The 26,422-nt window shown below is 39.1% G+C and overlaps 3 long non-coding RNA genes across 3 annotated transcripts; all 3 read right to left on the bottom strand.

Annotated features, from left to right (window-relative positions):
• Window positions 1-6,258: 6,258 nt before the first annotated feature.
• Window positions 6,259-10,086, bottom strand: LOC147655708 (uncharacterized). The gene is made up of 2 exons (XR_015290318.1): window positions 9,985-10,086; window positions 6,259-7,925 (listed from the first exon to the last, which is right to left on the bottom strand). It is a non-coding gene; the product is annotated as an uncharacterized LOC147655708 (long non-coding RNA).
• Window positions 10,087-18,487: 8,401 nt separating this feature from the next.
• Window positions 18,488-22,870, bottom strand: LOC147655707 (uncharacterized). Its single transcript, XR_015290315.1, has 3 exons — window positions 20,962-22,870; window positions 20,352-20,865; window positions 18,488-18,532 (listed from the first exon to the last, which is right to left on the bottom strand). It is a non-coding gene; the product is annotated as an uncharacterized LOC147655707 (long non-coding RNA).
• Window positions 22,871-24,161: 1,291 nt separating this feature from the next.
• On the bottom strand, window positions 24,162-26,386 carry LOC147655706 (uncharacterized). Its single transcript, XR_015290317.1, has 3 exons — window positions 25,470-26,386; window positions 24,935-24,991; window positions 24,162-24,215 (listed from the first exon to the last, which is right to left on the bottom strand). It is a non-coding gene; the product is annotated as an uncharacterized LOC147655706 (long non-coding RNA).
• Window positions 26,387-26,422: the final 36 nt, after the last annotated feature.

Genomic DNA, 26,422 nt, shown 5'->3' with positions numbered 1-26,422 from the left:
TCTCCTGAGCCAACTTTTGAAACATTGCTATCCTTATATCCAGCTCCACTTAATTTTATTCAATATTTACGTGAGGGAAGGTTAGAAATATCGGAAAATTACAGAAATTATGTCGCTTCTGTCATTCATTGATGTAAGAGGTAATTTACTTTGACTTATTGGTCCTATTTTTTTTCCTCCTGTCATACCAGTATTTATAAATGATTCTGTTTATGTCATTGAAGGTAGCCAGTTTTATCCACAATTGATGCCACAACTCCAGTGACTTTGATTTGTAAAACTGTGGATTTGGCCCATGATCTCAGTGGACCAATTCCAGATACACATGAAGGTTAGAATCTAACCCAACAAGTATCCAGAACAGTTACAGTTTTAATTGTGGGAATTACTTGTGTAGGGACATTACACTGAAATTTGATTATAGCTGCTTCGACAAGTGTAACACTCTGTAGGAAAATCAATCCTGTTTCTGTAATGAAGAAAAACAAGTCATTTTCAAAAGGAAATATGATTATACATTCACAGCTTAGGTTGAAGAAACAGAAGGCAGCTTAATACAGTGCAGGCTTGCTCAGAGGGAATATCCACTCGCTGAGGCCAGCATAACAAGATTGGATTCCAGTTTAATGTGGTTGTGACTCAAATCCCTTTGGAGAGTTTGTTTGACAATCTGACAAAGTTATCTCAAGAAAAATAGGTTAAAAAACATAAACTTGACTTCAGTAACTGCATTTCCTCTTCAGCATGTAGAGTATTTTGCCTGGAGGCCCCTGCAGCCCGAAGCCCCATAGGTAATACCACTTTGTGCCTTTACATAAACCAAAATGCTTTAGCAGGCATTTTGCTCCCAGAAAACGTTTGCCATGTGATCTTAATACGGGAAAATAAGGTCTTTCTGATCTCTCTATATGAAAAAGAGAATATGAAGGAGATGAAGTGTAACTGTTGTTACTGCAAGGACATGGGCTCATTTCCAGTAATTTCTAACTACTGTTTTAGTTATATTTGAGTAGATGCCTAGTTCCCTCATGATGCCTTTCAGAAATCCCAGTTTAAAGTTGAATCCTCACACTTAGTGTCAAAGCAGAATGTGCTAAGTGAAAGTGAATGCACAGAACTGCTCTGCTTCCACAGATGGGAAATGGAGGCCCAGAGAAATGTGCCATGTTGCCTTTGGGGCTAATTGCTTAGTCACTGGCAAAGTCAAGTCACTCCCACACTCTGTCTTCAGGCACAGTCACGGAGTAGCAATGGCAGTAATTGGAGCCTTCAAGACATTACAACCTCTAACTATCCATTACTGTCCTCAGTTGTCATTTACCATCTTTCAGCGGGTGGTTACCAGCTCACAGTTGAGCCACCAGAACAGATTATGTAAATCCTAAAGATTCAAAGCCTAATCAGACAGGTCTTCTCAAGTCACCTTCATCTCCTATGAGGAAAAGCTGAGGGAGTTGAGTTTGTTCTGCCTGGAGGAAAGAAGATTCCAGGGAAACCTTATTTTGGACTTTCAGTATGTAAAGGTGGCTTCTAAGCAGAGAGAGACAGACTTTTCAGTAAGGCCTGTTCCAACAGGACTTGGACTAATGGTTTTAAATTAAAAGAGGGTCAATTTAGATTAGATATAAGGAAGACCTCTTTTATGATGTGGTTGGTGAAGCCCTGGAACCATTTGCCCGTCTCTGGAAATATTGATGGCCAAGCTGTATAGGACTCTGAGCAACATGATCTAATTGAAGATGCTGCCGCTTATTGGAGGGGCGCTGCGCTATATCACTTTTAATGGGCCCTTCTAACCCAAACTAGTGTATAATTCCACTGTCTTATCTCTGGTTTAGGTTGAGCTGGATGAACTGAAGTAAGTGTGGCATGGGATATTTTTAGAAGCACAAAATTACATGACCATGAGACTGTCCTGTCTCCAGGGCATCAGCTGAGGAATACAGAGAACACAAGTTTCATGAGGTCTCTGAAATCAGCTGAAGATGACCCCAGCACAATACCTTGCAGTTACCCAAGATGTTGATAAACAACCAGGCAGGTCACAGGACAGAGAGAGAGGATACATACTCATTTGAACAACTTTCACTCTGAATTCCTGCATGGCCCACTCAGATAATGAGCTGGGACCCTTCCAAAGATCATTCTGAACTTCAGCATTGTCTTGCTGAAGTTGCAATCAATCTTGCCCAAGCTGATTCAGATCCAAATGTTGAGAGTCAAAAGCTACCACCTCTCAGATAATTTAAGTCCCTTTCTCCTCAGTGTTCAGTAAATATCGCTGGATAGGTGGGCACCTTCCTGACAAACACCTACAAGGTGGTATTTGAGAACACTTCCTTTAAGAAGCTTTCCTCATATTCTGGATCTCCCCATATTTTAAATATTACCTTCTGTTGTGGTTAGAGCTCTTCTCACAGACCCAGATGCCTCAGGAAACAGGAACCTGCCATTTCTTGGCCTTACTCTGCTCCATTTAACCAGCAATGAGAAAAGGTTTGGCAGAACAGTTAGTCCTCTCCTCCATTCTCTGCTCATGCAGCCCAACATGAAACACCATACTCTGGGCATCACATGTTTCATGTTGTGCTGCTCCTCCATCACTGGCTTGTAGCAGGAAATGCACACTTCTAGGGACAGAGGCAGCAACAGACCCATATTGCCACCTACTGCATCCTGGAACTGTGATGCCCTGACATGTTGTGACATTAAAGCAGTGCCTGCTTCTGACAGGGTTACCTTCTAGAATAATAAGCAGAAGCCAACTTTCCTACCACAGCGCAACAGGCCGTCATCCCAAACTACACCTGAGAGCTGGGAGTGAATGGTATATGGGATATGCTGCACTCTGGGCTATCTCAGGGCACCAGCTTACATAAGCACTATCTGATGTGTTGTGAATAATTCAACAGAAGTGCATGCCTGTCTGCACCAAATTTGTACAGCCAGGTGATCCACTAATGCATAAATCCAATCTTAGTGATCATCTGACCACAGCCTAAATGTTCAGTGCTTGGCTGTATCATTAATCTCACTGCGTGATTTTAGACAAGTCATTTTCCTTTCTCTGAAAATTACTTTCCCACAGCTGGAAAATGGGACATAAGAGGCTCCTGAAAACCCATATCTCTTGGGGGTTTACTGTCCCACTGCAGGATGTAAGTAAATTCTGCTTGGTTAGAATGAGTGTTTGCAAAGAAATACTAATCATAAAATTAAAATTAAAATTTAAAATTAAAATTAAAATTAAAATTAAAATTAAAATTAAAATTAAAATTAAAATTAAAATTAAAATTAAAATTAAAAATTAAAATTAAAATTAAAATTAAAATTAAAATTAAAATTAAAATTAAAATTAAAATTAAAATTAATTTTTTTAAAAAAGTAAGAATGGAGAACAGTTGTGTTTTAAAGGTTGTCCGAAGGCTGCCTCCAAAAGTAACAGGCTTTATTTTTATCCTGAAAACAACTTTTAGAGAAATAAATTGTTTATCTGTCCATCCAGGAGATGCAATTGGTCCAAAAGAGCTCTTTCTGAGGGCTGTATTCTGGAAAACAGAAATCAGCCTCAGCATTGGAAAATTCCAATTCTGAAAGAATCCTTCTGTATTTATTTAGATTAAACTGAAATAATATTTGCAGTTTTATCTATCTGTTCCTTTTTCTGTTTTCAGATGGGTTCTTCTCTTTATTACCAGACTGAAATATTTCTGTGAAGTGCATTAGGTGATTTCACATGACGTTAACTGTTATAAAGTTAAAAAAAAAAAAGATGTGTGGGAATAGTATGGTGAAACTCACCTTTGTTCAGTCAAATTATTTATTTAAATTTTTTTAAAAACTGAGAGAAAATGGCATAATATGGATCAGAAGTCATTCTAAACCATACTTACCAGCTGTTTCAAAATTGCATCTTATAACTTTTCAAAATAAGTTATGCTAAAGAAGTGTGCAGTGTTGAAAAAAGTATTGCATTTACTCAGACTATTTTTCTCTCACTACCAATGTCTGCCACATGCTGCCACTGTTTCTATTGCCCTTAGTGATTAATGGGTTTGCCCATGTTTTGGAAGAAAAGCAGTTTTAACATTATGGGCTAGATTCAGTCGTATACTGGAACACCTCAAACCTGTCTAAAGCCTGTTTTAAACTCATATATCCTTTTTTGGTTTTTTTTTTGTTCCCTTTTTTAAAAATGTATATCTCCGTTGCACAAAATGGAGACTGACTGTAAGTGAATTAGTTCCCATTTTAACAAAGCTGTTAAAGTTAAGAATGTTTAAGCATGTGAGTAATCAATAAGCTCAACTCCAGGGACATGAAATAAGTGTGTGAATACAAAGCTCCCTGAATACATGCCTTAGCATGGCTGAGGAATGCGATGTCTTCTTCATAAAGCTGATCCCAGAGCTGCTGAACAGTGGGGAACTGCAAATTAAAGCAGCCACCCGTGTACTGAACAATCTTCTCTCTAACATGACCTCCTGAGTTTAGTTGTCGTGCTTTGCTCATCACCATAGTACTGAGCACATTTGGAAAGTTCAGACAACCATTTGACACTAGATTCTAAGATTAAAAATGCTTACACTTAAGTTTTTTACCATGGAAATTTACTTACATTACTTTTTGGGCACAGAGGGAGCACATATTGCCTTACAAACCCACCCAAAAAGTTGATGATTTCAAAAAACCCCAGGCCTAGGGAATATGAAGGAAATGTATTGTTCAAATCAAGGTTAAATTTATAATGCGCTTTGATCTTCTACTAAAAAGTATAAAATTAAGAACATTATCTTATGCCTACCACAGATTTAAAAACATTAAAAATTGAGAAACTCCTTTTACTCGTAAGGATCTAACATCTTTTACTATTGTGCAGGATTATTTCTTAATTAATATCACATTTACTAGCATTTTATCCAGCAAAGGTTTAAATGTGTCAAAGAAGATATTTTACTGTTTATATTATTCTGTTAGTGCTGAGATAATGGTGTTACTGGTGCTGCATAAAAATCACTAAGTAAGTATTAAACATAAGTGGAAAAGTTCTTGTCATTTCCAGTGAGAAACAGTCTGCCATGTGTTCATCCATGTGTCTGAATTTGATCTGGTATTTCAGATTGTGAATTTTAGTAAGTCCTTCAGGAAAAATGCAGGGTAAGTCTCTGTCAAAGTAGTAAGTTAAAAAAAAAAATTAATTACCACCACCATAAAAAAACAGCTTTTATTTTTGAATTATATTTTAGGGCAGATCTTTTCAGATAACAAACTTGTCCCAGTGGTCAGTCAAAACCCATTCTGTGAAAGCTGCATGTGCCAAAGATTTTTTATTATTATTTCTTTATTAAAATGAAATTCTGAATCTTCTTTCTTCTGTTTGTTTTTTCCCCTACACTTGTTTGCTTTAAAAAAAATGGGTAAAATCATGCACAGCTTAAGCCCCTGGGAGATCTGCCAAGATATCAGTCATCTAGTGTAGCTTTCACACCATAATGTAAGTACTGTGAATATTGAATTTTAAATAAAAACATCCTCTTTCCAAGTGTTTTTTAGACATTAAAATTAAATAAAACTAAGAACTCAAAACAGTCAAGGCTAAAAACCCTTTCTCCCCTAAACACTTGACACTTTTTGCTCCTGATTCTTCCAATGTTATAATTTAAACACTTTTTTGGTTCTTACAGGTAGGCAGGCAAGACAGGACCTGAACAGTGAACTAAAATCCCTGCTTTCTTCTTGCCTCCTTTTGAAAAATGCCTATCAGTCTTTATATGCATAAAAATAAATTTTAAAAGGCAAACAGATCTATTATTTTTACGGGTCATGATTAAGACTCCAATTAGTTGGCTTATTCAGTTAATTCAACTTTTAGCTAACATTTCATTTTTGAGCAAGAGATATTGACTCATTCACTGAAGTTCCTAACCAGCAGTTCCACTCTATTCTTTGAAACAGAGGTTTTTCACTTTCTCTTAAATCATATTTCTTTCTATTTTAGTGTTTGCCTATGCAAATCGATTATAGACACTGTTGATTTAGATGACACCTACATACAAGCACCAAATGATACTCCCTTTTCCATCAGCTGGCGAGGCATTTCAAGAGCATTGAGGCAAGGCAAATTTAAGTTGTGACATTGTAATAGCAATGTAAAGCAAAAAATGCTCAATAAATGACAAAAGTATCTCTTGAGGAACAGGTGAAAGCCATCTATACTCAGGCATTTCTACAGCATAAGAAAAGCAGAATGAGACAAAATTATTGTTGTTATTTTTATTGATTTAACTTCATGTTAAATTTGAAGTAAGTGTATTCAATGGCAGTGTAGTCTCTGGAACCTACTGTCTAATCCAACTAACTTGAGGATAAACTCACAGTTACACAGATAATGTGTATTCAGCTGTGACACACAGTGATACAGCATAAGAAAATTAGGGAGGTGGAGGATTCTTTATGTTGGAAAGAAGCTTGCAATGTTGCATGACAGGACATGCAAAATACTCTCCTATTAAATAAAATTAGTAATATGTGAAAGCTAGTGAAGGAATAGCTGACAAATGGGCAAATGGATTGTAAATCTTTCTCCATCTGCTACATGCAAGGCTTTAAGAACACAGATTCATGTCAGAACACAAATAGGTATTGTATTACTATGTTTGTGTATAAAAAGTCTTGCAGATGAAAGGAAAAACACAAAACACAGCATTACCTACACACAGGTATATGAGATGGATTTCAGAAAATTTGATCACCTCTTTATAAGGAAATTTATTAAGTCTGGCAACTTCTTTAAAATTATATAAATATGTGGCCCTTTGCTCCTCAGTTAGGCAATTTGTGTTTCTTTCTATGAATTAAGCTAGATCAGGCCCATGCCACAGCCTTGTGTCCTCTATTAAAACACGGCTATGGACTATCTAGGCCTGACTGTGTCCCTGACATTAGAGGCACAAAAGTCTCACTTACAGACAGACAAGTGGAGCTGGGACAATCTGAATCCACCTGATCTTTCCCTTGGAGCACATGAAAGACATCTCTTATTTTGCTCCAAAGAGAGAGGCCCTGGCCTTGGGGGGTAATTCTGATCTCTCCTGTGGGTTCTCACTCCTTACTTTCACTAGCAGAGTTCAAAAGTGGCTTCTCTGCAAACACAGAGGATTTTTTCCACTGTAAAAGGTGTGTATTATTATTCCAATGTCAGTGTTTTACAATGTTCATCACAGACATGTAGTGTAGTCTCATTTTTGTTGTCCTCTTGTGAGTGACCCCAGAGGAAAGGCAGGAAACTCTCTTGTAGTTTGGGCCTCACCTCTTCAGTGATGGCAGCTCTGAGGACTGGGTCAAGCTCTGAGGAAGCAAAATAAACTTCCTGTATCAGAAGTTGAATGTACACTTCTTCTGATATATCTGAAAAAGGTCTTTTATAGTAACTGCTTCTAGAAAGGCTGTGTGATGTGTAAAGGGGTCTTCTGAATTGGATTTGTCCCTGGCATAAGTTGTGAATTATGCTTTTCTGACTATTCAGTAGTTTAGTCTTCATCTTCTAATGCATCACTCTTCTCTCTGAACTGATGGGGAGGATAGAAAGCCTTTCTTAACAGGTCAGTGGGGTTCCCTGTATGGAAGGAAATCTCCTGCAGATCCAGTGGTGAGCTTCATGGTTGAGTTTAGGTTGGTGGGCTGCAGGCTTGCCAAGCCTGAAATTCAGACTCACTGAAGGAAGGCACTTTTTATGTTTTCTCACATCTCCTTATCTCTTCCCTGCTCTACTGAACGTTTTGTTGTTATGTTAGAGCATCAGTCTCTGATATCTATATGCAATGCTTCCTGTACACTGTTTCATTCCTCAGACCATAAGTCATTAAGGAAGAGTCCTTTGAAGACTTAGTCCAATGCATAAAGGACCTGAATTTCATGCAGACCAGCTGTATGATAAAATCAAATGTTAATATTACCTACTATTTCAGCTGCCTAGTGCAAATTTATTGTGTCTAATTGAACAGTGATAAATTCAGTTACCTGGTATATCAGATCCCCTTTTCTTTCCCAAGCATCCATCAGCTGTCCCTCAAACAATATAGTATTTATGGGGATTTTTGATATTCACCTACAGCCACCATAGAGCAAGATATAAATGGGGACAACTTCAAGAGGAAAGACAAACTGATAGATTGTTAGGCAGACTGAATCAGTTTGTAGAGTTGACAATTATATTCATTAACTCAATCAGCCTTCCATTAATAGTGTGGGTTTGATTGCCGTCTTGCCTATAGGTAAATCTCCATCAAAATTACAACCGTCAGTTAGTCCCCATTTTCAGAAACTATATGCGCTGGGAGAAAAAAAAAAAAAAAAAAAAAAAATAGAAAAATGCGCTGCCGTATCCTTTCTTCCAGCAGCAAAAGGCTGCTCCAAAAGCAGCGGGAGGTGCGGAGCCACAGTGACCTCAGCCGGCGCTGCAGAGACCGTGCGGCACCCGCGCCCCGGCGGGGATCGCATCCCCGGCTCTGCCGTGCCGCGCTTCCAGCGGGAGGGTGCCCTGCATTTTCCCTCTTTCTGCTACTGCCCTTGCTCCCTGACAAAGATCCAGGTGCTGGATCTGAGATCTCGGACTGAGCTGAAATTTTCTCCAGCTCGCCATCCCCAGACCCTCTGAGAAGCAGGGTACGGGATGGCCCCACCTCCAATGTCACTGAGTAAGGATGTATAGCACCAGCTAGGCAGATGTTGGCTGGTACCGGTAAGAGCAGTTTATTATGGGTTAAAATTAATATTTATTATTTTAGCAGGCACTTGTAGCAGACTTTTTTTAACTGTCCCCCAACATATAGTAATACACAGCATATATCTTATGCTGATGGCAGTCTTGAATTTAAGGGTGACATGAAATAAATAATTCTCAGTAAAATTCTCTATTACGTAAATTGACTTAATAAAAATTTCTATGCTTTACAAAATTATATGTCCATTATTCTTATATTGTGAATTCTGAAGTCACATTCTATAATTATTCAGTACATCTTCATGAAAAAAAACAATGCTAAGAGCACTAACATAAACATTCCAAGGTGAAAGGTAAAAATTTCTGTCCAAGGGCTCATTTTCATATTTCTGCACACATTTTGTGCTATTTTTTTGAACTGAGATCATTATGCTTGCAAATAACAGAATCATAGTTTTCACCTAAAGGCATCTTTTAGTTTCCCTTGTGAAGTTTCCATCATTTAAAAAGAGATCACGTGTTACTGAAGCCATATAAATGTGAGTGAGTCTTAGTTTTGTGGATAATAGAGACCTATTTTTTCTACTGATAAGGAATAAAACCAAGATATTTTATTTCTCAGAACAGAAAATAAATTGTGCATAGACCCAGAATCTACAGATTGTACACTCAGCTAAGACAAATGCATTTTGTTCTATTTACATTTGTGAGGTAACGTAGATTTCCACCAACACAAGAATCAAGCTTCCTGTGTGTTCAGGGGCAATGTCTCTGTAGTCCACAATCCTCTTAAAATCTAAGCCATCTTTTCCTGGCCCAGGTTCACATGCTGTGCAACAGAAAGCCTGTTGTTAGGAGCTGGAGTAGGTCAGAGCACCATGTCGTGCTGTAAAAAAAGGTCACTCAGAGGGCTCAAGACTGAGGGCAGTTGAGGTTAAAAAGTGGGAAGAGCAATCTGAGAATGGGGCACAGCCAGTGTTCACAATGAACTAGTTCACATCAACTCTGTGACAAAGTTTCCAGGGAGCCACAGTTTCACCCTGAAGCTGCTTCTCACTGCAGAAAATTTTGAGAAGTGATGCTGTGTCCTTTATTCAGAAGAAATTCTCTTAGAACTTACACTGATCTAGAGAGATATGACATTTTTTTGTCTGATATGGTGTATCTGGACCCTTTAGATCTGGCCATTTGTGTCCAGAAGCTTTAAACCTGAACTGCATTTATTTTACACAGCCACAAGCAAATAGTACATGTTTCCTTACCCCCTTTTGAAGTTAGGAATCTATACATGCCCTTGGCTTGTTGTTTTGGTTTTTTTTACTTGCATCATTGGGAAAACTGGAAATGATCCAGAGGTTGTCCATCTGTCAGAAAAATGTAATTTTTTAGTCAAATTCCACACTACTATCAGGAGAATAGACATTTCCTTTCTAGCTGCAGCCTGAGTCAGTTTTCTTTTGTGTGCTCTATTGTGCTTCTAACCAGCCAAGAGGGTTTTTTTCGTTGTTTTTTTTGGCAGGGTGGATGTTGGCTTATTGGTTATGAGAGCCTGTACAATCACTGCAGTGGAAATAAAAAGCCCTGACACTAGAGCAGTAGAAATAACAATGTTGGTTTCTTCCCACTAAGTGGAAATAACATGCTTTGTTCCACCAATTTGAGGTACAGGATACCTGACATGAGATGGTATATAACATTTTGCATTTTTTCTGGGAAAATGTCTCAGCCACACTGCGTTGTGCCAAATCAAAACTGCACCAAAAATGGCCAGGTACAAGGACAGTGATAACAGGACAGATTCTCAGGGCTGAGGGAAATTGGAAGCATGAGGCTTACAAGAGCTTGTATCAACTGATAATATGTCCCAAAACATTTATTTCACTGACTAGCTGAAAGTCAGCTCTTGAGCACAGGGCAGTAATACCCCTGTCTGAAAGTCTTTTAAAAGACTGTCTCTAAACTCCAAAAAATAAATATATAATGAGTGATAGACACTTTCAATAACTGATCACCTATAACTGACAGGAAGAAATGGTGAGCCCAGCTGAATAAATCATGCAGCTTTCTGAACTCGATAGCATCATATATTTTTAAGGTAAGCCCTCATGGATTTTGAATTAAACAGAAATCACTCAGAAAAAAGCATGATTTTTCCTGTTCCTTATCTCACTATGTTAAGGCAATAAAAATCCAGTAAGTTGCCAGTTTCACCTATTTCTTTCACTGTCTCATTTGCAATTCTGTGCGGTCACAGATTAATAAGGAACAAAATATTTCTACTACCCACTTGTAACATAATTTTTAGTACATACTCTATCTTAAAGGACTTTAAAGTATCTGTAGTTGAAAAGTATTCTAAAGTTTTAGAGGGATCCTGGATGTATACAATAAATGCAAACATGATGCAAATAAAATAAATGCAATACAGATATCTACTTAAGTGGACAGTGAATCAGGACTGGCCTACTGTGGGAGAGGCTGAATAGGAAGAAAGTATTTTTAAAATGCATGAATCAGCAGCATTTCCATGAGGAAATTTTAAAGCATAATTCCTAAAAAGAAAAAGGAAACACAAATGCTTCTTTTTAAGATTTTTCCATTCCCTTTCCTCCACAAATGTTTATATCTTTTTATAGTCTCATTTAGGGTAAGTCTGTTGCCCAAGACTTCTTGAACTTTCCTTCACATTTGCTGGCAATTTAAAATGAAAGCGAATGTCACTTGGCATAACTGAATATCCGCTGGGGTCAGCAGTACCTTCATTCAGACCCTGAGACTTCGTCCCAGCTTTGTGAGCATAGATGGGACTGTAGAGTGGAGGGGGACCAGCCTGGGTACCTGTCTTTCTCTGTCTCACATGCCAGACACACATCTCTCTCATGCTAATGGCATGGCAAATTTAGAATCTATTGCCTTTATATAACACTCTTCATTTGTCAGCTCACAAGACAGATGTTTCCACTATTCTGTGTTGGTTAAGCTGGAGCATAAATAACTGACTTTCCAAAGATTATCAATAGACTCTGTATTAATTAAATAACAGAAGGAAAACTAGGCAGGCAGAAGTGGTCTGGGGACTGTGGCATTAGCCCAGCATTAGAAAGACTCATGCTCTTCTGATATGGGTTCCTGGGTAGCCCTGAGCAAACCGCTTACCTACCCTGTTGTGTCCTGTTTGGCCAAACTGGACAGCTAATCCTTCCTGGCACCATGAGAAGTTTTGATGTAAGAATAAATATATCACAGGTGAAAACACACAGTCTATGTAATGGGGTGATATACATGTCTTACAGTACAATTACAGTTATGAGATTGCTTTTAACTTTGGTTTGGTCACCTTACATCTTCCCTTAATAAGCCGGGTTTTTTGTCCCAGTGTAATTCTATGCAGTCTTCATAAAAATCTGATCACAGTATTTGCTTGAATTTTTTCTCAGACTGGCCTGAAGTAAAAGAGAGATGTATGAGGAGATGATGAAGCTACACATGGATGCTCTTCTGTTACAGCTCCTGGATCAGATTCTCAGCTGACAGAGCTACAGGGTAATTGGATTACAATTAATGTAAATCTCATGATTGATACCACCTAAGAATCTAGTCCCATCTTCTAAAATCAGACATTTTTTTTCAGATGACTGTGATACCTACAATATTTTTTCTGTCTGTTTGTTAAAAGATGTAATGAGAAAATAGAATGAGCTTTACCAGTGAACTTCTGGGCTTTTCTGAATTTCAGTTTACTCTTATTGTAATATCTTTTTTTATGTCACAACTAGACTGCAGATAGAAAGGCTGACTGTGTCGAGGGAATTTGGTGTTTTACATTTAGAGGGAACATTTAATGAATTATGCTGCCCCCAGATAACCCCTATTTCATTTGTATATAATGCTCAGGGCTAAGGATTGTCTTCCCGATCCTTCTCAGATGTTAGGCAATACAATTCAAGAGTGGTCAAATGACTGCTCACATCCTTACTTCAATTCTTCAAGTGCTGAGTGCCTTAACTCCCACTGAGGACATAAAATGGCTTAAATACAATAATAATCTTAAATTTATCAAAGGCATAAAGTTCAAAGTGAAATCAAATACTTAACTTTTTTTCTTTGTGTGGTTACAATGCAAAATATATTACGTAAACCTGACCTTTTAGTAGTATACTATTTTGTTCTTTTTTTATTAGTACCTAATTGTTAGATATCTTCCTTATGAAAAGTACTCTAAAACATTTAAATGCTTATAAATATTCTGCCCCCTTAATCTCTGGAGGTATTACTGATTTAGCTCCCACTTACTGGACTTGTCAGTTTGCAATTCCACATCTTCAGGAGGGGAAGTACAAGTATTTCAGTTGATGTCAGAAAAAAACTAAGAGGAATACATCAAATGGTATATTGGTAAATGAAATAGTATTGGTCATAGGAAGGAACTATTGTATTACTCAACAGCCTTTCAGTAAAAATCTTGAAAAACTAATCAGACATCAGGCTTCAGGGTAGAAGTTTGTTGTCTGTCAAGGTCAGTGAAAAGATTTCTCCCTCTTCCCCTCTGTCAAGACACTGGTATAATTGGCTCCATGCATTATGGAAACCAGCACCTCTCCCTATGGCATGAGGCAATTGTCAGCAGCCTCTGGAAACTGAGCCTCACCCCAACATGCTTATGTGTTTCACATCCTTATGTCTCCATTTCATGTTTGCTTCCATTTCTGAAATCTGCTAATTATTTGAAGCTATAAACACACGAGCACATTTATACCTGTGTGAGAGATCAGGCCAGGTGAAAAGTTTCTGCCTCTCATCTGTGAGGTTAAGCAGACAGGTGAAAACCAATATGACTCTGGTGTGGCTGCAAAGACCAAGCAGCTGCACTTGCAAACTCTCCAAGTGACTGGACCCTCACAACAAACATAAAGTTTAACTATCACAAGCAGTGTCCAGCTGCAGTTATATATCTCTGTAAAAACTAAACTGTGAAAAGTGAACTTAAGTCAATCTGAAAATTATTTACATTTTTTTATACAAAATGTAACACTACTGGAATGTTGCCCGAAGACTGCATTTGTCCTCTGATTTCTACCTCACCCAGATGTACAGAGAGAGAGACCAGCCCATGGAACAATGATATGTTCAAACGCCATCATCCTGAGCCTTGGACAGGAAAAATTGATGTAACTTCAGTGAACACAGTATACATCACTGACTACAGTAGAACTGGGTTAATTTAATTACCCAGTGATCTGCCCTGTGTTTCTTCAGAGCTCTAAGTACTTCTTCCCTTCTGTTTCAGTGTGGTTTTGTTATCATATGAATGAACAAAGGAAGGATCAGTGGCTGAAGAAGCCTTAGCCCAAGTGCTCTCATTTAAACTGGTGGCAAAACTCCCATTGTAAAGACTGGAAGTCCATTTGGGCCTGGAATGGTGTGTTTTCATAAGATTTCCCTCTCCTTATGATTCTGTATGAATCACTAAGCATTTTCAGTTGATATGGGAGTTTCAAGAAAGAAACTTAAGTCCAAGTATTGGAATAGGAAAGGAATAGTTTTGAGTGACACTGATGATTGTCTTCCACCTGTTTTCCACTTGCAATCCCACTTTGGTAGAACCACAAAATAAGAGACATATGACAGGCAACACTTGTTGCTCCAGGGCAGAGAGCATAGGGAAGAACCAACACATGTTCCATCACCCATACAGAATTCAGATGTTATATAGTGCAGCAGAAGTAAGACAAGCTGTGAAATAGAAATAAACAAAACATTCTGGAAATCCAAGGACTCCTTCATGTACTTGCTTCTCAAACAAGCAGTGATCTGATGTATTGGAACTGAAATTTTGGCATCAGTATCAGTGGAGGATGGAAAATAACTCTGCTGAGCTGAGTGCCTCCATTACAGCAAAGTCCTCATACATGCCAAATGGCAAACACCAGCTCTTCAGTGTGAGCAATCGTGCATGGAAGAGCTGCAGGTCTCCAGATTTCTCCTCTTTATTATCAATATTGACCCAGCTGCCTTTCACGGTGTCTGCATAACCATTTGTATGAGGACATGGTATATTTTTGTCATAAGGAAGCCTGTTGCAAAATATCTGCCTGAAGTTCCTGAAATCTTCCCCCTTGACTAGACCCAGACAAGTGCAGATGAAACTTTGTCAGGAAAATTTCAGTGCTGGTGTGGTTGCTACAGCAGATTACCGTAGTATTTGTTGCATGGTATGTTGTTGTATTCAACCTTGTGAATTGTTCCCGCTAGTGGAACATGTTAGTGGGTAAATACATTTGCACATGGTCAAAGATTTGGGTATAGAGGAGAAAGATGTGTTACAGCCAGATAGATCACAGAATCACAAAATATTCACAGTTGGAAGGGATCCAAAGGGTCATCAAGTCCAGTTCTTGGATTGGTGATTCTAAGTGATTGATCTGTATAGAGGTCAAACCCACACCCTTAGCATTATCAGCACCATGCTCCAGTCAACTGTGCTGAATTACATAGTAATATACACCAGTCTTTTTTGTGTATATCCCCATTTATCCCCAGATCGGTCATTTTGCCAATGACCAGAAGATAAAATCAGTTTAAAATGGTATTCACAATATTTTAATGATCATTAATCTGTAGATATTTCTGATGAGCAGTAAAGGTTGGTCATTTCTAGCCTATAGGTTGGGATGCTACAGCTGTGAGCCCAAACTACTTGGGCTTGACATTTAATTGTGTTTTCTGTATACATTTAAAACATCTGAATTCCTCCAAAAATGCAAAGCAATTGAAGACATTCTGTTAGCTCTCTGCTGAGTGTTAAAGGAACTATTATACACTGACAACTGATCTCCAAGTTGCACAGACTGTCTCTAAGATTGCAACTCAGATTCTTTGCTCTCTTTACTTAAACACTGCAGAAAGCTGAAGTCTGTAGAAAGCTGATACAGCCAAGCCCAAGGCCTAGGATATGTATTAAGAGTCATACAACACATCAAAACCTCAAGAAAAAAGTATTTGCAGTGCATGCAGTAGATATGCAAGGAAATGCTCAGTAGGATCTGAACACGTTTTGTCATCCCAATTAGGAAAAATGATTGCTGATGCAATGTAGCTGCACTTCCTTACTCCGGCAAAGTTCTGCTCTGTTTAATGTCCAGTATACAAGGACTGCCAAATTCTAGTGAAATGACTAAACAATATGGTATGCTCTGCCCCAAAAGAAACAGGTTTACTGTGTCTTTGAATAACTGAAATTTGTAGAGTTGTGTTTTGATGTGCCCAAGAAGTTAGTGCAAGACCATAATGAAAACATGCAGGCCACCACCTATTCTGCCCTGATCCCCTGTGAGAAGCTTTTAATCATTAAATACATTATATCTTATTCAACTACATTCACAAAGGGCTGCTCTTAAAACTTTTATGTCATTATGGCACCTGCAGCATGCTTCTGCCAGTAGTTCCTCTCCCTTAGCTGGGGCAGCAAATCCAAGCATGGCTCAGTTTTCAGCCTCCATCAACAGCAACTCAGCTCATAAACACAAATCAGTCTTCATGGCTAATTTCAGTGAACGCAGCAGGCTTTGAAAGAGGGCGGTGGAAGGGTGGCCATGAGCTCTTTTCCATCTCTGCTGGAATAAGGGCTGTAATCTCCAGCAAAAGGACAAAGCAGACACCCAGGGACAGTGACCCCTTAAACTACCTCAGCAAGCTCTGGCTGGGGCCATCTGAGCGCACCCTGAGGGCTCACCAGTCTCCCTGTGAAGAATGAGTGCAGACAGCTTCTGTACCCTCAGTTTTCATCTTACCTTACCCCATGCTGATTTTACCACGTAAGCAGGCCTTTGGCTGCCCTTTAGAGTCTGCTTACTCCACAGATATTTGTTAGTCAACTTTAAAACTCTGAGGAGTAAGAACTGGCATCAAAGACGCCCCTGTTGTTTATAGACTGCTTCTGGACCCTGACCATATTACAAAGCTAAACAGAAAATCTTGCTGACATTTGGGAACCAAAATTTTTTGGGTCAAGCTGATTTGTGTTCACTGCAACCTACTTATGATATATTTAATTAGTCCATACTTCAGGGCTGCTGTCAATCAATTTCCTCTGTCAATTGGTCACAGATGGAGCTGCGTTGCTGGGGGATGTAGTAGATATTCCTGACACTATTGAGGAAGATCAGTATGTCTTTCTACACTTGCACAGTTAAACCTGTCACCATATTCAATAGTAACAAACTAATGGTTTGGTAGCAACATATTTCAGGACAGAATTTTATTTCAGGAAATTACCTGGGAATATCCTTCCTCTTCTGGAGATTGGGACATGGCCCACGGTCCCATATCTTCCTGGAAACACCACCTAAGGAAAAGCTACTTCACCCAAAATATTGGCAATGCCTTTTATTATACTCTCTTCCTTGCCTGTTTACATTTTTGAGGTTTAGAATCTTTACAACAACTGGAAGGTCTCTCACTCAGAGATCTTAAAAAGTGTTTCATAAATTTGGGTTAGTCTGTTTTAAAGAACTGTCTGCAGATGTAAGATATTGATTTGATGATGCGGTTGGTCGCTTTACATTCCTACTTTCCTAAATGAACAAGAGCTCAAAGACAAACCTGGGAGGCACTTCATCTTTCCCAAAATAAAAGGAGCTTAATTTCTATGTTTAGAGTTAGTCAGGCAAACAATGCATGTAATTTTATTTCCTGTAGCAAAGTTGATGTTTTTATTCACTTAGTCTTTTCCACTAAAAGATCTCAAAGAAGCAGACCGCATTGTAAACGGTAGAGAAAAATTATAATCCTGATGCTGTCTCCTGCTTCCAAATGATGATGTACAAGGCACATACATAACTCCTTGGCAAGGATCCATTTGTCAAAATAAAAGAAGCCAACTACATAAGGGAAAGAGACGATAGATCTTGACAAACTTGTAGATGCTAGCAAAAATGTAAACAAGAAGTTGCTGTGACTGATGTATTAATGTAACACTGCCAGAATACTAGCTTCAAAAATTAACAACTGTTGATGCTTTTGTGACTAGTCAAAAGAGCATGTGTCATGATTTCTGCTATGTTTGACATTTTCTACAGTTTCTACTCAATTTTAATCTCTGTGTAATACTCAATGCTCAGCTTTCTACAAGAAAGACAGAAAAAGTAAGATTCCCACAAATGGGATAATACATTTGAAGACAGCTGACCTTAGAAAAGAGATAGAAGAGATGAAAATTTCTTGACATTTTTATGAACTCATCATTTTTGCCATTTAATATATAAAAAGAAAAACCTATTTCCACTGATTGATTACTTTAATGAATAAATGTACTCAATGATTTGGTGGCTTGAGTGGATTAAATTTCCCTTGCTGGCAGGAACTGGCATTAAATGAAAGGGTTTTGAAGGTTTATTCCTTTTTCCCACACCAAAAAAAAAAAATAAAAAAATATAGAAAATCAGTCTGAATTTCAAACCACTTGATCTCTGTGTATATTTTATAAACCACTGTCTGAACTTCTGTGAGCTCCTGAGAAGTAAAACTCAATTACAGACCCAGAGGTTGTAGGCTCAAATAATTCTAAACCAGGTATTTTAAAATGTCACTGATGTCTTGAACATAACTTATAACCATAACCCTAACCTGCTTCCCTTTGCATTATACTTCCTTGCTGTAATCGGTTCAATACTCATCATCACATAATACTCGCTCCTCACCACCACAAAATGCTTTCCAAAACAGAAAATAAACAAAACACTCAATTAAAAAAAACCTCTGTCTTACCATGTATGATTTTGGCAAGTTTTGGATGGAGAAGACTGAAGATGACTGCAGGGAACAACAGGGAAAAGGAGGAGAGATCAGTACAAAAATCTAAATTTAAAAAATTTAAAAATTTTCTTTTTTCTTAAAAAAGAAAACCAAGCCAAAACCACAAACCACCCTAACACCTAGGAAAAGGAGGAACTGTGTGATTTTGCAGAGGTGCTGGACAACAAGATAATCTTATGTGACCTAACCCTCTTCTGGTAGGTCCATTATCAAACTCATGGATTATGGCAAACATAACCTAAAATTCTTAAACTCATAAGGTTTGCATGTAACTCCTGGGTAAAGCACAATGAATCTCAGTAGCAGAGCTGCATCTGACATCTCCATACTAATATAGATTTCCCTTTAGGTGAAGAATATGCTAATATCAAACAAACACCCTTGCCAAAAGCTAAATGTCAATTTCTTCTTACAAAGACAGCCTCCCACAGACAGATTTGGTGTTGGCCTGGATCTATAGCTTATATTCCAAACACAGAAAGTTGCTTTATTGGAAAAATATGCTTTAAAAAGTTATAAAATGTACTCCTTAATTCCAATTTTATATTTTTTGTTTGTTTACTTTCTAGATTTATGTCTCCAGCAATTAAAAGTTGAAAGAGACCAGGTAAAGAGAAGTGAAGAACAAATTAAGGAACCTTCAATTTTCACTTCACATTTACTTTCACTAGCAATACCAGCTTCAGAGGGCTTTGCTGCAAATAAACCCTGTGACTGCATGTATATGAAAGAGAACTGAAACTTTGGTCAGTTATCAGCTCCATATTTTCATTTTTCTGGTTGTGACCTGATGTTTTCTTCTGTTGGCTTCATGCAACTTGTCTCAAACTATGTTTGCAGGAGGAAGGATTTCTTACCTTTCCTTTGGGGCTGGCTGCTGCTCAAGGAAAGAGCCTCTTGGTGTTCATGTCTGTATAAATACACCCACCTATTCACTCTGTCAAGTCTCTATTGCTCTTTTCTCATTTCCCTGCTCTGAAATGTTTTCTAGTTTTAGTGAGTGGTTCCTCAGCAACTCAAAAAGAAAAAAAGACAAATGTTCTTGGTGTGTAGTATTTGCTCATTCCTGTCCTATTAGAGAAAATGTGCAGGTACTCTACTCAGTGTCAGATTCTTAGATTAGGAACTATCTAAGCCTGAGTTCTTTTTTTATTTATTTATTACTGTTTTAGCTACTGCATTCTCTAAACACTAAAATATCCAGGTTTATTCAAAGTTTTATTCAGAGTGAGATTTTCCCTATTGCGCCTGTCAAGAGTCCTATTTCACTACTCAGTAAGGCAATTGAAACTACACGAGCATTTGTTTCTCTGTAATTTTCAACTGATACAGAGCCACAAGCAGCAGTAGTTTAAAGTGTAGAAAAAAAAAAGAGCATGTTTTCCACCGTTTATTATCCAGAGATGTGCTGATTGGGTTTGGATGAACTGGCAATAAACACTGCCTTGCTTCAATGGAAGTACTTGATCTCTGCAACAGATATAAGAAATACCTAAGATCCTCAGTAGAGACTTGTTTTATCTGTACCAATAACTGCTTTAGCATGAGTCTGTCTGTACACTAGCTGTGTCCTTAAAATCTGAAGAATACTTGATCATTAAAATCAGAAGATGTGCACCAGTTCAGGAATTCTCACACCAGAGCAGGAATCCTAAATGCATCTGACTGCAGCTCAGCACTGAGGAAACTTTTTGTCAGACACAGGAAAAGCAATTGATGGCCACTCATGGCTTTCCTACAACTAATGGAAAAACAGAGAACAATAGGAAAGACTATTTTAAAATGTGGCTCATTCTTAGAGCCCTGTGAGACTCACCTATGACATTAGCATAAGCTGATAGTGATGTGACATCCACTTCAAATCCATGCTTTCCTCAAGGACATCAGAAGAGGTGAAAGCTGACAGCATTTCTGTAACAGTGACAGAGCTGTGGGTCAAGTGAGCACCACAAGTTTACATGAGGGCTGAATTTGACCTTGTGTCCTGACAGCTCCCAAAGGATCCTGCAGTAAGCACTAATGTATTCAAGGCTGTACATACTGGCATTGCAATGAGATCACCACTTTAAGGGCAACGTTGAGGGCATCTTTCATCCTGGGGCATCACAGAGCATTGGAAAGATGTTCTGCTACAAAAAAATTTGCGACAAGCTGCCATCGTCTCCTGCAGGGCAAATACAGGAGTCTACTGTTGAAGACAAGCCATCAGAGCCTGCCTCAGGTGCTGACAGCACTTCTTTAACACATCCACTTCTCTAACACAAGCCTTATTCTCAACAACAGCTGCTACTGATCGAGCTGTTACTGATCAGGCATCTTCTCCTTGTCGGCTAAAAGGCAAAAGCAAATCTGTCAGAAACAACATGGCCTAGCATCCTGTGGGCAGAGGGCTAGATCATCTTCTAGTCTGCTGACTGCATACTCACATCTAGTACAGCGAGCCAAATGTGCTTTGTAGGGGCCTGGAGAAGACCGATTTATCTTTTGGAGGCAGGAGAGAGGGCTGTGTGGTGAGTGGGCAAGGCTCGCTTCCAGCCCCCTGACCCGCCTGCCACCTAGTGTATATTCAGGACATATTTCCAGCTCAGCACAGCCATAGCTGGAGAACAAAGAACAGAATTAGTCTGGACAAACGTGGCACGTTACTGATAGGGTACACTGAATTAGCTTAACCTTTTCATTCCAGGACTCTGCATCATGTAATTAGGGAAAAACCTGCAAAAACAGCTTCTTGACAGCAGCAATTCACTTGCAATGATCGTGTTCTCAAAAACACAACAGACTAAACCCAGTATTTATTTATCTGTTAAAGAAGCAGCAGATTACATTTCAACAATCAAATATACCACATTTACACATGATAAACCAAGTGTACTTTTCTAGGTATATCACTTTTAAAATCTGTCACTTGTTTCATCTATTTAGCTGTCAGGGACAGAACTGCTTGTGCCAGATACACAAGATACACAAGATAGTGTTGAAAAAAAAAAGTGGTGCTCTGCTGGACCAAACCTTAGCATTCAGGCTGGTATATCAGACATCAGTTTGTTCTCTTCTGTGCCATTTTTTTGTAAGTCTGAATTTCCATACACCAGTAGAAATATTGGTTGTTTTTCTTTAATGATATCTTCAAATTGGGAAGGCAAGTGAGAAATAAAGGACAGTAAATTTGACTTAAGAGGATGAAGCTGAGAGTAGAATATGTCTCTACAGAACTCTCAGTAAATTTTCTGTGTAGGTCCATATTTTCTTTTCTCAGGGAAATAAGCCTCATAACAATCAGAGCTTAAGAGTTGACGCTTTCCTTATTGAAGAATAAAGTTACCTGGGCTTTCTGTCAAAAAAATACTCCAAAGGAACATCAATGAGACAATTTTTATAGATGAATATGTGTATTTATGAATACATACACATTTGGTCTCCAAATCCATGAAAATCAGTCCAAGTTATTTTGGACTTACCAGACTGTCATCTATGTTCAACAGTCATTTAATATCAAAATTGAGTCACAAGGTTTTTGAGATCCAAATGCAGATATGCCTATAAGAGACAAAGTTCAGGGAACTCTGAGCTGTGCACGAGTGAGTCAGGTCTGGGAACATTTTAGGCATGGTTGTGTGGAGCTGATTTCCTCTCACCTGGGATAACCAGCTTGTATGCAGCATTGCACTGATGCAGCTATCCTGCCTGTGGATCTGGCCCTGTTTTGCAGCTAAGATGATGACCTTAACTCACTGCAATGCCTGGGCAGCACAATAACTTGCAATTGCCTTTCATGCAACAGAAGTGAAAAAGAAATCAGTCAGTTTTTTAATGGTCAGTGACAAATCCTGTTGTTGCTCTGACTGAAATGAATATAAACATACACATCTCTTGCTAAATTAAGGCATACATGTGAATGAGGTCAGCATCCTCAGAAGTATGACAAGTCTCCCTTTCTCTGCTTTTGGTGGTGCACTATTACAGCAGTAATGTTCCCTTCCCTGTTTCCTTCAAAATGCCTTAGGCTAAAATCAGCTGCTGGGACAGTAACCTCTCTGAGTACCTGCCTGCAAAAAGGCTTCTAACTAGCAGTCCTTTTGTCAGTGTATCCAGTGAAAATGAGACAAAAAGAAAAAGTTGTTGTGCCTCTTAGATTTAAAGTATTGCTTTGGAGTTGTTTTTTGCCTGACACATACAAGAATGGCTAAATTTTAACACAGACCTAGGGCTCATGTTTCTCTTATAGAGCACGGGGTTGAGCAGAAGAAAAGAGAAGCTGGAGCAGAGGAGAGTTGGCTGTTACAAGCTTTTTGTGTGTTCGATTTTCCAAGAGTACTTGGGAAAAAAAAAAAAGTCAATTTCATCTCTGCTTCATTCAGCCACTGTAGGAACCAGGAACAAGTCTGGATCTCTTTCAGTTTGTCTGCACAAGTTCCCCTCATTTCAATGAGCAGCATGGTCTCAGTCTCTTTCTTTTTTTTTTTTTTTCCTCTTAAGCTGAATGAATATCCTGATCACATAGGTAGGGTAAACGGTATCACCCACAAACATTTAGCCACATTGTTATGCACATTTAAAAATTAATGGTGAAACCTTGCTGCAGCACCCTGCTCAGGGAATTTTTATGAGGGTTGGATTAGGAAGGTCCTACTGGTCCTGTTAGTGGGAAATAACATGTTATGCTGACATTTTTATTTCAACAAGTGTGTAAAAGTGTCCATGGGGTAAACCTGTCTCCTACACCTCCCTGGGGGTACCTGTGAATAAATAAGCCTTAAGGTGAGCATAGTTCATTGTGCAAAGCAAGGACACAAAACACAAATGTGAAAAAGACCTCTTTGCTTCTGGTTTGGGGCAAGGGGAGGAGGCCATGTAAACAGGATATCCATGCCCCCAGGGAAGTGGGCTGAGGAAGGAGTGGTACTCAATTATAACCCTGGCCTCCCTGTGAAAGAGGATGGCAGGGCTACAGCCACTGTTGCTGAAGTTAAGAAGATGGAAGGAAAACTGGATTCAAATTGTAGCTGCAGTGGGTTCAAGACACAGGGAAGAAAACATTCTCCATTTGTATAAAATATAGATTTGTATGTAAATATTCAACAATAGCTTCTGTAGTAATGAATAAGAAATAAATTGCTTATTTGATGTATGATAAAACCACTATTCTGCACAGATGATGCAGATGACACTTGATTTATATTGTCTTGCAAAAGCTTCAGACAATTAAGGAGAAAAACTGTTCTGAGACTTATTCCATCGACAAAATTCTGGTACAGCTAACAGCAATATGATTCACACAAGGATCTTCTGGCATGTGAAGCTTGTTTTAACAGATACCGATGTGACATACATAAAGCTGTCAGGCTTTCTCCAAAGGACAGTCATCCACTTCATGTTTCAAGTGCTAAATTAATTATATTTGACATTTAATTTATAACCTAAGGTATTTTAGATTCGGAACTTGACTATGACAACAGCAGATTAGAGCAGGGCCCTGTTTGACAGAATCGATTTTTCAATTTATTTTCCTTGTATGTGAGGGTCTCGATTCAGATTTTTGTGTCTCAAGCTTGCGTACAGGACAACGATACCTCTAAGCAAAGAAGGCTTCGTTCACCTCCTCCCCCAGCCATTTCGTGGTGAATTATTTTGCACTCAGAAGCAAGTTTATTCTGCAGCCTTAATCACAAAGCTCCACCTAATGGAATGAAAGGAGAACTGTGCCCAGAAAAAGAGAGAGACTTTGCTAAACACTTCTATCAAGGGAAAACTACTGCCCGAAAGTAAGCAGTTAATCTCCTCCATCTACTTTATAAAGTCTCCTTTTCCAAGGTCTTTAAAACTTGGAGGTTTGAGGGAGGAAAGTCGCAACTAAACAGAACAAAAAAAAAAAAAAAAAAAAAGCAACCAACAACTCCCAGGTTTCATCTGACTAAAATTGTAACCTTTTCCCTTTAACTGATAGATATTTCAACACGTCAGCACTAATGTTTACACTGGTAGATCACATCCTCTAGGTTCTAAAGCATGTAAAATTATAAATATATAGATTAACCTGTAAGTGTAGGCAAATATTTACTGATCAATGGTCCATTACCAATAGTAAAATTGCTCAATGATGAAATCATCAACTAGCTTTCAAAAAGGGGGCAAAGCATCTCTTTCAATTTTCCCACTGAAAAGGAAGCCTTTCTGTGCAATTTTGGATCATTCATTAATATCACAGAGCTGGAACACTAATGGGACACTGCTGGAACAATATAATTTCAAAATATTGCTTAAAGAAAGAAGCTGATTAATTTTAAAAAGCTCTGCAAAGAGCAAGGCCATTATTAAGGCAGGTGTTGTTTTTTTTTTAATTAAGTGCTTTGCAGATATTAATATAAAAGGTCCTATAAAACTTAAAAATCCACTCACAATTTCAGATTTACTCCGCAGCCAGAGGAAGGCTCAGTGTCTACTTTCAGACTTTTTCTGTAACAGAAGGTACAAATCTAAATGTCACCTTGTATCAAGATAAAGTGTTTCACTGGAGAAACAGGACATTTGTCAGGATCATGTTATCTGAGATGACTAACACAGTGATAGCCCTGAGTCTGTATTGTAAAAATGTCAGTAGTAGGACAAGACTAGCTCATTCTTTTTAGTAAAAAAATGTTAGTTTGGTGTTTCCTAGTCTTCTATCAAGAATTATTCTTTGATACTCTGCACAAATAAACCTGGAAATCTAAAACTGTTTTAATTCCTAACATTTATGATCAGATGTACGACATCTGCAGCAGAGTATCTTCCCTTGGGAAAGTGATTAAATCACATCTTCATCAAATCTCAAATACACTAAAGTGCACTTAAGTCAGGCTATTTCATGGCCAGCTGAGATTTTGTAGGGCTTATCTCTTAACTCCACTTCTACTATTAACAGTGGTGATTAGGATGATTTTCTTAACCCTACTTTTATCCCCCCTCTTCCTCTTCCTTTGATGCCCTTGAGTAGCAGCTTGGTTCTGGCCGACCTTTCATTTCACAAGATCCCTAGTGATGTAGCTCTCCACAAAACTTCAGCTCCCCTAGCTAAATTTGGCTGCATTTGGACAAGGAGTTCAAGATTTGCCAAGTGGAGGAAGGCAGGACAAGCAAACAGGCGGATAGAAGCGGTGCAGTGGTTCCTGAGGAGCCCAGGAGAAAGGAGGGACGGTCTGTGCGGACAACCTGAGGGCATCCCCCAAGGACACATCAGGACATCTCCTTGTGCGGCACTGAGGCGCCCATGGAACCCAGCAGCGAGGGGCCGGCAGGCCGGGACACCGGGAGGGCGGGGGACCTGGGGACAGAGCCGGAGCTGTCCAGAGAAGGGCAGCGAAGCTGGGGAAGGATCTGGAGCGCAAGTCCTGTAGGGAGCGGCTGAGGGAGCTGGGGTTGTTGATCCTGGAGGAGGCTCAGGGGGTCCTTGTCGCACTCTACAAGTCCCTGAAAGGAGGCTGTAGCCAGGCGGGAGTCGGCCTCTTCTCCCAGGCAACCAGCAATAGAGCAAGAGGAAGTGGACTGAAGCTGCACCAGGGGATGTTCAGGCTGGACATCAGGAGGAATTTTTCCACAGAAAAATTGATCAGGCATTGAAATGGGCCGCCCGGGGAGGTGGTGAAGTCACCATCTCTGGAGGTGTTTAAGGACAGGCTGGACGCGGCAGTCAGTGCCATGATCTAACTGACTTGGTGTTGCTGTGTCATAGATCGCACTCCGTGATCTCTAAGGTCTTTTCAAACCAAACGAACTCCGTGAAATCCCAGAGCCGCGACCCCTCCGCGCCGCCCCTGCCCCGCCGGGGGGGAGAAAAGGGAGGCCCCGCCCCCTCCCTCGAGGCCACGCCCCGAAGGCGCGGCTTGGCGCGCGCGTGCCTGGCACGTC

This window comes from Cyanistes caeruleus, chromosome 1 (genome assembly GCF_971803275.1).
Source record: "Cyanistes caeruleus chromosome 1, bCyaCae1.hap1.1, whole genome shotgun sequence".
Taxonomy (NCBI): domain Eukaryota; kingdom Metazoa; phylum Chordata; class Aves; order Passeriformes; family Paridae; genus Cyanistes; species Cyanistes caeruleus.
Note: the sequence above shows the minus strand (reverse complement) of the source record. Positions and strands in the feature narration are given on the sequence as shown.